Genomic DNA, 12446 nt, shown 5'->3' on the forward strand with positions numbered 1-12446 from the left:
GAGAATCCAGAAGGCAAGGATACAAACTACAGATGCAGCCCACCAATGGGAAACTGGAGGAATCCCTGAGAGTTCCTGTGAATCAGTATATAAATGGAAAGGCATCTGACAAATCCAGTGAAATGGTGACAAGTATGGACTGGGGTCATTTTAACTTGAATGACTGTAGTCTTGGGTTTGAGGTGGCTTCCTAGGATTTACAAAAGGGCCAAATTCTAAACTATTGGTGGTTGAGTTTATACCAAAAATAAGGTACAATTCATAATGCACTGCTTAGCCTTTGCTCCTGGTCAATTGATTTGCAAGAGCCAATATGCTGAAGGAATGGATAACCCTGTCCTCTCACTATAGAAGGGTGCAAGTACACCTGTTACCCTTAATTAGTGTTGGGCTCGATGTTCGAGTCGAACATAAGTTTGACTGCCAGGCCTGTGCTCGGATCAAGGATCTGGTAGGAATTTAGGGGGGACCCCACGCTTTTTTCCCATCATTTTATGGGGATGGGGTTCCTGTTAAAAGTCCTATCAGACCTAAAGGGCTTGGTATGCTTTTAGGGGGAACCCCACACACTCTTTAAAAAAAATGTCAGTCCTGCTGCAGATTTTATACATTGTACAGATGTGCAACTTTGCAGGTAGTTTAAGGGGACAACCCCAGGCATGATATTTATAAGGATTTTTTATTTATGTATTTATTTTTTACTTTAACCGTTTCAATACCGTGCAATTTTACACCTTCCTGTCCAGGCCATTTTTCAGGTTTCAGCGCTCTCACACTTTGAATGACAATTGCGCGGTCATACAACATTGTACCCAAACTAAAATTTTATCATTTTCTTCACACAACTAGAGCTTTCTTTTGGTGGTATTTAATCACCGCTGGGGTTTTTATTTTTTGCTAAATTAACAAAAAAAGACCAAAAATTTTGAAAAAAAACACATTTTTCTTTGTTTCTGTTATAAAAGTTTACAAGTAAATAATTGTTCTTCATAAATTTAGGCCGAGATATATTCTGCTACATGTCTTTGGTGAAAATAACCCAAATTAGGATGTATTTTTTAGTTTGTAGGAAAGTTATAGAGTTCACAAACTATGGTATAGATCTGAATATTGATCAATCCTGAAGTACTTCTTGAGGTCCAAGAATGTCAGAATAGTACAGATATCCCCAAATGACCCCTTTTTGCAGAGTAGACAGTCCGACGTACTTCATAAGAGGCATGGCGAGTTTTTTGAAGTTGTATTTTTTTGTCATAATTTTTCGGAAAATTAAAAAATTAAAAAAATATTTTCACTATTTTTTTTTTTTACATACTGTCACCAGTGCAGTACAGCATCATCATATAACTGGCATGGCGGTGAACACTGACTGGTGACAGTATGAAAAAAAAAAAAATTTTTTTTTTTTAATTTTTTTTTTTTTTTTTTATTATATTTAATTTTTTATTACATTTTTATTTATTTTTTTTAAGATTTTTTTTTCATATTTTACTATGACCAAAGTAGTACAATGTTACCATAGTAACATTGTACTACTTTGGGGAAGTGATCAGTATTTTTTTTTTTTTTTTTTTTTTTTTTTACACAATTTGCTTATAGCAAAGAATTACTTTGCTCTAAGCAAGCATTTAGCTGAATGAAATCGATTCATTCAGCTTTTTTTTTTTTTGTGCTTAGCTGTGATTTGGTCACAGCTAATCACATGACATGTGCATGTGATTAGCTGTGACCATTCACAGCTAGGCACTAGTATACAATGGATGGCATCATGAATGAAGCCATCCATTGTATACAACTGTCATGTGACCTGCTGTGATTGGTCACAGCAGGTCACATGGTACCTGCAACGGGAGGGGGCAGCAGCAGCAGGACACCTAACCACCTAGGAATGCATATGGTCAGTAACTTTTTGGTTTATTTTTGTATGTACCCCACACCAACCAACCCTGAATAAAAGCATCTAAAGCAGTATCACGCTATGAGGTCTCTTATTGGGCACTCTGTGTGAGTGCTATCATTCGCAGTGCCCATCTGGAGGACTCAGGACCCTGGTGGTGATACCTGGTAGCGGTTTCAGATGACTTCACTTCTGTGGAACTGAGATGGTGATCTGGGTACAATCTGATCTGGGATCTGATGATCGTTTTATGGCCTGGTGACGCAGGATTACATATCGCGTATATTAAACGCACATCTGGTGAGTGCGTTTTTCACCTATTTGTGTGATCACACCTACCATCACACCTTGGATCAGGACGTCCACTCACCTTGAATTGGGATCTCTCCATGATCCGCACTATTACACTGAACTTTTGTATTTATTGATCACCCTCAGAGTGATATCATGCATGTTTATATATATTGTGTGTAGAAACTGTACTCTAGTTTTTAGCGCTGCACCATTTATTTATTATATATGTTTGATTTGGAGGTTTTACTTGGTTACCTTTTCGGTGTATCAGCTGCTCACTAACGGTTTTGTGTATACACATTGATACACTTTTTGCATTTAAGTCGCGCTCACTTTAACATCTTTTATTACAGATCGCACTGCTGCGCCGCTCTGCATTAGCGCAAACGGCGCATGTGCCAAATGGCGTGCTCACGGAATGAAGAGACACTTCTGAAGCCGCCAAACGGCCATTGGCCGGGCGGCTAATGGTTAAGCAATAAAAAATGACTGCCCCTTTAAAAACTGTACTTTTTGATTTTTTATTTCACTGATTCATGTCTCTCAGGGCAGTACCCCAGTCCCCATACCCTTTTATAGCCAATACCTTGCATATAAACCTTCAAAATGGGCACTTTTGAATTTACATGTTTGCGTTCCATAGACTTGCATTGAGTTCAAAGTTCACGGCCGAACGTTTATTAGGTTTGAATGTTCTACCGCGAACCAAACATGGGGGTGTTTGGCCCATCACTACTCATAATGAATTTTTGCAGTGTTGGCCAGGAAGGGTCACAGCACTATAGGGCCAGGTGAATGCTGTGCAAGTTGAAAAAAATCATGCACACAGGACCTGGTAGGGGTATTACAGGAGTTTAGACACACACTATACTAACTGTAAAAAGAAGTTTGTTTTATGGCGGTAAGCTAATTAACTGCAATAGACAATAACTAATGTTGGGAGGGAAAAAAAAAAAAAGAGCATTGACTAGCTCAACTGCCGTGACCCGGATTCGAACCGGGGTTGCTGCGGCCACAACACAGAGTACTAACCACTATACGATCACGGCTAGCTGTTTGGCTAGCTGGTTACATGGCTGATGTTTAGGGCTCTTTAAACCCTCTATAATGATATTACTCTTTATATCATGGTTTCTCATGGTTGCTAGGGGTTCCTTGGGCAATGCATACTGAGTATCCATACTCAATACTGAGTATTTTCATGAGTTCCCAGTGTACTGTAGTGTCAGTGGTAGGAGAGGAGAGAAAGCGGCGGAGATTTGAAATCCCTGCTGCTTTCTTTCTTGTCCTTGCAGGGATGACAGTTTGGGCTAGAGGGCTGTTCATTTTTAGCATGGTCACATGGATGGTGTTGGCCAATCAGATACCGTTTAGCCCGCACTGTCATTGCTGCAAGGAGAGGAAAGAAAGCTGTGGGCATTTCAAATCACCAGACCTTTGAAGCGGCTTTCTCCCTCTCCTTGCAGTGATGACAGTTGGGGCTAGACGGCATCTGATTGGTCAGCAGCATCCATGTGATGGTGCTGCTGACCAATCAAAAGTCCTCTAGCCCGAACTGTCATCCCTGCAAGGGGAGGAAAGAAAGAAGCGGGGATTTCAAATCCCTGCCGCTTTCTCTCCTCTCCTACCACTGACACTCAGCATGGGATGCCTGCAGGGAGGTTTCCCGCACCGCTCTTGTGTGAACTCGTGCTATGACAAACCTGGGCTCACACAGGAGCAGTGGGGAAACCGCATGCAATTTGGACAGGAATCACATTCCTGTTAAAATCTCATGCTATCCTTTGTGGTGCAATTTGCGTCTATTAATGCAAATTGCACCACAATGTACCGGTAATCAGTATTGCCGAGTACTTGACCGAAAGTATCAGTACTCATAGTCACCGATAAATAAATGGTACCGGTGCATCCCTACTTCTAATACTGATTTTCAGGATGTTTGGCACCGAGAGTCTATTGAAAAGTTCTTTGTTACATAGTTACGCTGGCTGAAAAAAAACAAAAGTCCATCCAGTTCAACCATAAAATCCATATAATCCTATACCCACAGTTGATCCAGAGGAAGGCAAAAAACACAGCAAAGCATGATCAAATTTGCTCCTGCAGAGGAAAAAATTCCTTCCTGATGCCCCGAGAGACAATCGGATATTCCCTGGATCAACTTTACCTATAAATAGTAACCAGTTATATTCTGTGTATCCAAGAAAGAATCCAGGCCTTGAAGGAGTCTATTCCACATTTTCACAGCTCTTACTGTGAAGAACCCTTTTCGTATTTGGAGATGAAATTTCTTTTCCACCAGACATAAAGAGTGCCACTTGTCCTCTGTGATGACCTCAGGGTGAATAGCTCTACACCAAGTTCACTATATGAACCACTGATGTATTTATACATGTTGATCATATCCCCCCTTATGTATTATACATGGGGATCATATCCCCCCTTATGTATTATACATGGTGATCATATCCCCCCTTATGTATTATACATGGAGATCATATCCCCCCTTATGTATTATACATGGTGATCATATCCCCCCTTATGTATTATACATGGAGATCATATCCCCCTTATGTATTATACATGGAGATCATATCCCCCCTTATGTATTATACATGGTGATCATATCCCCCCTTATGTATTATACATGGAGATCATATCCCCCTTATGTATTATACATGGAGATCATATCCCCCCTTATGTATTATACATGGAGATCATATCCCCCCTTATGTATTATACATGGAGATCATATCCCCCCTTATGTATTATACATGGAGATCATATCCCCCCTTATGTATTATACATGGAGATCATATCCCCCCCTTATGTATTATACATGTTGATCATATCTCCCCTTATGTATTATACATGGTGATCATATCCCCCCTTATGTATTATACATGGAGATCATATCCCCCCTTATGTATTATACATGGAGATCATATCCCCCCTTATGTATTATACATGGAGATCATATCCCCCCTTATGTATTATACATGGAGATCATATCCCCCCTTATGTATTATACATGGAGATCATATCCCCCCTTATGTATTATACATGGAGATCATATCCCCCCTTATGTATTATACATGTTGATCATATCCCCCCTTATGTATTATACATGTTGATCATATCCCCCTTATGTATTATACATGGTGATCATATCCCCCCTTATGTATTATACATGGAGATCATATCCCCCCTTATGTATTATACATGGTGATCATATCCCCCCTTATGTATTATACATGGTGATCATATCCCCCTTATGTATTATACATGGAGCTCATATCCCCCTTATGTATTATACATGGAGATCATATCCCCCCTTATGTATTATACATGGAGATCATATCCCCCCTTATGTATTATACATGGAGATCATATCCCCCCTTATGTATTATACATGTTGATCATATCCCCCTTATGTATTATACATGGAGATCATATCCCCCCTTATGTATTATACATGGTGATCATATCCCCCCTTATGTATTATACATGGAGATCATATCCCCCCTTATGTATTATACATGTTGATCATATCCCCCGTTAATCTCCTCTTCTTAAGAGAGAATAAATTCAGTTCCTCTAATCTTTCCTCATAGCTGATCTCCTCCATGCCTCTTATCAGTTTGGTTGCCCTTCTCTGTACTTTGTCCAGTTCCCCAATGTTCTTTTTGTGAATTGGTGCCCAAAACTGAACTGCATATTCCAGATGAGGTCTTACTAATGATTTGTACCGGGGGAAATGATATCTCTCTGGAGTCTATACCTCTTAATACAAGAGAGAATTTTGCTCGCTTTAAAAACTGCAGCTTGGCATTGCATGCCATTATTAAGCTTGTGATCTACCAGAACCCCCAGATCCTTCTCCACCATTGATTCCCCCAGTTGTACCCCCCCCCAGTATGTATGATGCATGTATATTCTTAGCCCCCAAGTGCAGAACCTTACATTTATCAACATTAAACCTCATTTGCCACATAGTTGCCCAATTAAACAGTGCATTGAGGTCGGCTTGTAATTTGGAGACATCCTGTAAGGACCTTATTCCACTGCACAGCTTGGTGTCATCTGCAAAGACTGAAATGGGATTTTTAGTCCCAGACCCTATATCGTTTATAAATATATTAAAAAGTAAGGGTCCCAACACTGAACCCTGGGGTACACCACTGATGACCCCAGACCATTCAGAGTATGAATCATTAACCACTTCTCTCTGAATACGATCTTTTAGCCAGTTTTCTATCCATTTACAAACTGATTTTTCCAAGCCCGTAGACTTTACCTTACATGTTAGCTGTGTGTGGGACCACGTCCACCGCCACCCCTCTGTCCAAGTATACCACGTCCACCGCCACCCCTCTGTCCAAGAATACCACGTCCACCGCCACCCCTCTGTCCAAGTATACCACGTCCACCGCCACCCCTCTGTCCAAGTATACCACGTCCACTGCCACCCCTCTGTCCAAGTATAAAACGTCCACCGCCACCCCTCTGTCCAAGTATACCACGTCCACCGCCACCCCTCTGTCCAACTATACCACGTCCACCGCCACCCCTCTGTCCAACTATACCACGTCCACCGCCACCCCTCTGTCCAAGTATACCACGTCCACCCCTCTGTCCAAGTATACCACGTCCACCGCCACTCCTCTGTCCAAGTATACCACGTCCACCGCCACCCCTCTGTCCAAGTATACCACTCCACCACCACCCCCCTGTCCAAGTATACCACGTCCACCGCCACCCCTCTGTCCAAGTATACCACGTCCACCGCCACCCCTCTGTCCAAGTATACCACGTCCACCGCCACCCCTCTGTCCAAGTATACCACGTCCACCGCCACCCCTCTGTCCAAGTATACCACGTCCACCGCCACCCCTCTGTCTAAGTATACCACGTCCACAACCACCCCTCTGTCCAAGGTTTTACTCACCTCCTCATAAAAAGAAATCAGATTTGTTTGACAACTTCTGTCTTTCATGGATCCATGCTGTCTGTTGCTTAACCACTTAAGGACTGCCCTATAGCAGATATACTGTGTGCAGAATCATGTACGTGTTTTTGCATTGCCGGGTAGGGAGTGCAAGCGTGCCGTGTGCCCACCCTACCCCCGCTGCCATTTGCGGCTGCAGATGTCAATCCCCGGGTCCCAGCTGGTAATTACCAGCCGGTGCCTGGTGATTACTGAGCATCTCCAACAGGGAGGAAGATTGTTTTGTTTACAAACAACATTTTTCCCTGTCAGCTCAAGCACACTGCTCGGGATGGCTGTGCACAGTACAGCCATCCCGATCAGTGTGCTCACAGTGAAGAACACCCCCCCGCCCCCTAGTAAAACACACACAGTTAACCCTTTGATCGCCCCTCACATTAACCCCTTCCTGCCCAGTGCCATTAGTACAATATCAGTGCTTTTTTTTAGCACTGATCACTGTATTGGTGTCACTGGGGTGTCAGTGATGCCAAGTTAGTTCACCCTAGTGTCAGAATGTCCGCTGCAGTCCAGCAGTCCTGCCAAAAGTCGCTGATTGTCGCCATTACTAGTAGAAAAAAAAATCCCATTATCTATACCGCCATTTGTAAACGCTATAACTTTCACGTAAACCAATTCATTTACACATATTGGAATTTTTTTAACAAAGACATGTACCAGAATACATTTGGCCTAAATTTGTAATGGAATTTGATTTTTTTAAATTTTTTTACTGGACATGTTTAATAGCAAAAATTACAAAATATTGTTTTTTTCTCAAAATTGTCGGACTTTTTTAGCTTATAGCGCAAAAAATAAAAAATGCACAGGTTATCAAATACCACAGAAAGAAAGCTCTATTCATGGGAAAAAATGGACGTAAATTTCATTTGGGTGCAGCGTTGCACGACCGCGCAATTGTCAGTTAAAGTAACGCAGAGTCGTAACACAAAAAACGACCTGGTTAGGAAGGGGGTAAATCCTCAGGAGGGCAAGTGGTTACAATATTTTTTTTCCTGCATATATGTTGTTTTCTATTAAACTCTTCAGTATCTCCCCAACTATAGAAGTCAAACTAACAGATCTATAATTACTTGGTAAAGATTTTGACCCCTTTTCCCTTTGGCTGGAGATCTTGCCAGTAAGCACCTCCTTTTTCAGGCTGACAATGCTAAACCAATGATCTAATTCAGCAATGGGCAAACTACGGCCCGCGGGCCGTATACAGCCCGGCGGACCTTTTAATCCGGCCCGCGGAGCGTGATACATTGGCTGTCAGGATGTGTGTAGGCGGGGCAGCGTGACGAACGTGAGGGGAGCTAGGCTCCTCTCACAGTCCGCATAAAAGTGGCCACCCGCCCAAGTCTATAACTGGCTTATGAAGCAAGGACACATAAACAGGCATCACATAGTGAAAAAAGGGGGAGAGAACAATGTTCTTGGACAACTTGCCAGCCAGTTTGCTAACAACCGAATTAACCTGTCTAACAGTATGCGTTTATAACAGGGGTTTAGTTAGCACACATTTGCAAATACATACGTAAGCCACAGAGCCACGACACGGCACCCTGATCATCTGTGGTCCTAACTCTACAATTTGTGAGTCCCCATAGTAGAGGCACATGCATTTAATGGATAGATCAAGGGCAGGTGGACCTGAGGGAGCCACCCCTCACAGTCCGCCCTGAAGACCGGAACGGCGCGGGAACACGGCGAGAGGAACGCGCGGAGCAAAGGTAAGTGAATTGACACAGGGGGGACTTGGCTTACTACTTGGGGGGAATAGTACTATGGGGGATGAAATAATATGGGGAATGAATTACTATAGGGGGGATGAATTACTATAGGAGGGATAATTTACTATAGGGGGGATGAATTACTGTGGGGGATGAATTACTATAGGGGGGATGAATTACTATGGGGGATGAATTACTACATGGGGGATGAATTACTATGGGGGATGAATTACTATAGGGGGGATGAATTACTATATGGGGGATGAATTACTATATGGGGGATGAATTACTATATGGGGGATTAATTACTATGCTTACTATGGGGGAATATTACTATACTTACTATGGATGACACATACACATCATTCATCTACTCTTGGTCCGGCCCCCGGGTCCAATATATGAACCCATTGCGGCCCTCAAGTCAAAAAGTTTGCCCACCCCTGCTCTAATTGATGAGTAGAAGTCTTCAGAGCACAGACATGAGGTATACAGTACTATGCAAAAGTTCAACTGATGACCTTCGGGGGCTTTTCAGATGCCGCCTATAAAATATATAGCATGCCAAAGTCTATCAAACATTTTTTTTTGGAAGCATGCAAATTAAAAGCTTGGCATGTTGGGTATCTATTTACTCAGCTAAACTTCATCTTTTGTATTTTACCAAAAACTTGGGAAAAATATTGCATTTTTGTGTCCTAAAAGTAATTGTAATGTATATTTGTGACTGAAATTTTGCATGTGTTAAATCATTGCATAAATAATAAAAACTAACAATATTTTATTCTCTGGGGTCTCTGCTTTCAGAATATATCTAAGGTTCGGGGGCTTTAACTAACCTTGGGCATTAAATGATTTTTGAAATGTGTGCAGAAAAAAACAAAACCGCTTCTGCGAAAGGGTTAAAGTGTTCAGACTTATCAGAAGCCACTTACTTGCTGCACATACCTTTTATTATGTCACATGTTTCCTATAATATTTATGAAGTAGCTAGTGGTAGACCTCTGAAGTCATGTACCTGCTCACACTTTCGTACATGAAGATCAGCCCTGTAAGCAGATGGCAGTGTATAAACTTTACTGCACACGTTGGCTTTTAACCCTTTGTGGAAAGAACATTCCTTTCTCTTCACTCTGTGTCTCATAGCAGAGTATATATATATATATATATATATATATATATACTGCTTTTAGTTTATTATCTTGTGGCCATGTTTTTGAAGATATAGAGAAATGAAAAGTTCTAGTTTCCTTCTATGTGTTTCAGTGAAATGTTTTTTCAATGAGGAAGTTTTGTTATTACTGTTGTATAGGATTTAGGTGTGTTGGACAGCTGCACCATAACTACAAGTAAGGCTACGTTCACACTAGCCTTATTAGCAAGCGGCAGACAGGCGTTTGGGAAGCGTTTTTACCGTTTCCCAAACTCCTGGGAAAATTCTGTACATTGCAGTACATGGTGCTGTTCAAACGGGAGCGTTAGCGTCGTGGCAAAATGGACGCCTCTGGTCGAGTCAGGAGGAGTTGAAGCCTCCCATTCAAGTCTATGGTGCCGCTCTGCAAACGCCTGGGCCGGCGTTTGTGGTGCAGTTGCGACACGGTTGCAAGGCGTTTGCGGAGTGTTACCACCATTCAAACTTCATTATAGGCATTTGTGGGGCGTTTTTAATGCTTGGCAAATGCCTATCAACCGCCGCTAAGCAGCGCATGCAGCGTTTGCGGAGCGCTAAAAACGCTCCGCAAATGCCGGACCAACGCTTGTCAAACGCTATAGGGGCGTTTGGCAAGAGTTGGAAAAACAGTCAAGTGTGAACGAGCCCTCAAGGCAAGGGGACTGCCTTTAATCATTTTGCTGCCAGAGCCATTTTTTTATGCACTTTTTTTTTACATGAAATGGCACTTAACCTCCCTAGCGGTATTCCCGAGTGTAGCTCGGGGTAAAATGTCAGTGCCAAAAGCAGTAACCCCGAGCTACACTCGGGCTTACCATGCGGCGCTGCATAGGGAGTCCCTGCAGAGCTTACCTTGTCCTTCGCTCCCGCGATGTGTCCCCTGCAGAGTCCCCGGCCATCTCCTCCGGCCAATGCCGGCATCCGGCTTCCGTGTTCCGGTCTCTGTGACGTCGGGACGTACGGGCGCCGTCAGCGGCGGGAAATTTGAAAATTTTAAAAAATTTAATTTTTTTCTAAACAAATTTTACATAGTAAAACATTGCTGTTTCAACCCATTTCACATACATTTTGTCCCGAGTGCTTTGTCCTGTGCCCTGCCTGCATTTTGTCTGTTCTTTCTGCCTGGAAACTGAGAAACGTCCATGGCGTCCAAAAAGTGTCCCTTTAGGTCAAAAGCGGGTTTCAAATTTTAGACCAGCTAGAGAACAGCGATAGAAAATCAGAATCACTTGCAGAATTGAGTGATAATGATTTGTGGGGAAATTCGTCATCAGACACTGAAAACGATTTTGCGACTTTGCTCAGCGATGTGCGAACTTGGCGCTATATTTCAAATGTCAGTGTTTTTGGTTTGATTATATTATTGAATTAAATGTATTATTATTATATTATTATTTTTTATGATTATTTATTAAATTATAATTTATGATTTCGTGTTTCAAATTTTATCATACCCGGGATGTTTACTAGACTCTTGTTCGGACAGATTTCAGTGAGTTATTCCTAAATATTACAGCCTACAATAAAAAAACTACATATTTCCATGCAAAATAATGGTACCGCTTTCAGCACCAAAAATCTGAAATAATCATACCTCTAGGGAGGTTAAACCCCAAAATATTATATTTTTTCTGAACACAAAATACCTATAGGATAGAATTATAACAGTTGCAATTTCTTATTCACACAGTATTAGTATTCAACTTTTTAATAAACATATCATTTAATTAAAAAAACACTCATTCATTTTAGTGTACATGAACAAAACAAAATTTTCTGTTAAATATTGTGTTGAGTAAATAGATACCAAATATATCAAGCCTTAAAACTGCATGTGTCATGTAAGAAAAAACATTGATATTGTTTCCGCCCGGTTTCGAACCGGGGACCTTTCGCGTGTGAGGCGAACGTGATAACCACTACACTACGGAAACTCACATAAAATTCACACCTGGGATAGCCGGGGAGTTTTTGCATTTTACTATATTTCTAAAACACTGTATCTTTGGGTTTCTCTCTTAGGTTTTTCATTAAACATAGAGTATTATTTTCATATTAGTTATTTAACTTGGTACAAGTGCAGCCAGGTATCTCCTTGGATTGTACTGCAAGGAGCTGGAGAATAAAAAATGTGAAAGTTACTTTAAGGATGGGTCAGCAAGCCGTTGACCTGGATATGTAGACTGCGGGGAGCCAACAGGTGGATCATGACTCTGCCTTCCCCCAACCATGTCTCTGCAGAGCGGAGAGCGGAAGGCAGCACAGTGCTGGATGGGTGAAGGTGGCAGAGGACACTACTTTGGGGGGTACAGGACACTACTGTGGGTTGGGGGGGGGCAGAGGACACTACAGTAGGGTGGG

At 41.9% G+C, this 12446-nt stretch overlaps 2 non-coding genes across 2 annotated transcripts; both read right to left on the reverse strand.

Moving 5' to 3' along the window:
* Positions 1–3168: 3168 nt before the first annotated feature.
* On the reverse strand, positions 3169–3240 carry TRNAH-GUG (transfer RNA histidin (anticodon GUG)). The gene has a single exon. It is a non-coding gene; the product is annotated as a tRNA-His (tRNA).
* Positions 3241–11946: 8706 nt separating this feature from the next.
* Positions 11947–12019, reverse strand: TRNAV-CAC (transfer RNA valine (anticodon CAC)). The gene has a single exon. It is a non-coding gene; the product is annotated as a tRNA-Val (tRNA).
* Positions 12020–12446: the final 427 nt, after the last annotated feature.

The sequence above is a fragment of the Staurois parvus genome, unplaced genomic scaffold (assembly GCF_062004578.1).
Source record: "Staurois parvus isolate SC_StPar_1 unplaced genomic scaffold, SC_StPar_1.0 ptg000662l, whole genome shotgun sequence".
Classification (NCBI taxonomy): domain Eukaryota; kingdom Metazoa; phylum Chordata; class Amphibia; order Anura; family Ranidae; genus Staurois; species Staurois parvus.